The sequence below is a fragment of the Phymastichus coffea genome, unplaced genomic scaffold, assembly GCF_024137745.1.
Source record: "Phymastichus coffea isolate CEN01 unplaced genomic scaffold, Cenicafe_Pcof_1.1 PCOF00014, whole genome shotgun sequence".
In the NCBI taxonomy this organism is placed as follows: domain Eukaryota; kingdom Metazoa; phylum Arthropoda; class Insecta; order Hymenoptera; family Eulophidae; genus Phymastichus; species Phymastichus coffea.
In genome coordinates, this window is record NW_026706825.1 from 6,580,057 (window position 1) to 6,581,592 (window position 1,536).

The following is a 1,536-nucleotide window of genomic DNA, read 5'->3' on the forward strand; positions in this document are numbered from 1 at the left end:
CATTTCTTCATCTTTTTCGAGTACAATGTTAACCCTTTTAGGTAGGAACACATCAAATTCGTCGTCAACTGTAATAACAACGCTAAATCCATATTTCGTTGTTAATGATCTAACTTTTGTTACTTGGTATAACGTGTTTGATGTTAATTGGGACATCGCCTTCCGAGGAAGGAAAGTCGTCTTCGAAATTTTATTTATTGCTGAGAAATCCATTCTGTAAAATAAAAAATCAAAGAATTATTTATTTATTTATTACTAAGGTATTAATAAACTAAAATTATTTAAACATCTTACTTGTTTCAATAGTTAGTGGAAGACGTATTAGAGGTAAGACTGTTGCTTGAGTGAGAGCTGAGCAACTGTTTGGAACAAGAGTGAGCTCTTAGTTTTATAAGTGGCATCCCCACTCTTAAAGCTCAAGCCGCCGTCGCCGCTTCCCTCTCTTTCAGTCTCCCCTCTCTCATGATTCTTCATCTAAAACCATTCTCCCACTCTGTAGACTCGGATATCCATTGTTTCTCCCTCTCCATTACTAGTCATCAGCGCCATCTAGTAACTGTCGAAGGAGTAGAATTCTTTCGCTAGTGCTGCCCTCTAGAATTATTTTCTTCAAATCTGAATCTTTTCATATTACTATTTTGTTCTATCACTTCGTCTTCTTCTCTATACCTCTTTCTTCGTAGCTGTTCAACTCTTTCTTTCATTTCAGCAATTTCGAGAGTTTTATAATGCCCCCATGGAAGTGTGTCCGGATTATTATAAAAAATACATCGTTTATCATCATGAGGGCTTAGTGCTGTCTTTTCCTCTCTCTCTGTTAATACTTGATGTAATTTAGATCGAATATTACATTGAGTACGTTTAATAATTTCCATTTCGTTTAAACACCTTCGATAATCTGAATGAGTTATTGTATTTTTTACTGTATATTTTTTCACTTCTTTTGCCTTTTTCAAGGGATCCTTATTTATTATTTCAATACTGTATAGTTTACTTCGTAACCCAATGTACTCCCTCATAATAGCATCATTGCACTCATCCTTCATAACACCAAGAACTTTTTTGTTAGCTAGAGGCATTCCAAATTGATTATCAGCAGGATAGTCCGATGTGTCAAATTTATCAATGTCTACTTTCATGATCTCATACATATCGAATTCTTGAATTTCATAAATGAGGCTGTCAGTATCAGTATAAAGTAATTTACATTTTTCACCAATACGTTGCTTCATGTAACCATAATGAAAGTCATAGACTAATGTTTTTGAAAGATCTAATACACATAGACCGATGTATATAGGTTTTTTAATACTGATAGTTGTCCGCGATAATTGAATAGCAACTAAATTTTCATGAAAGATGGAACTACTATGGAAATTTGGTTGGGCAATTCGAGCTTCAGCGCCATATCTACCACCCCATTGATTGATCAGTTTGACATCTTTTCGTTTTCTTTCGTCTTCCATTGTTTTTCCATATACTGCATTAATCATAAGCTTGTAAAATAATTTTTCAAACTCATTTTTAGCTTGCTTT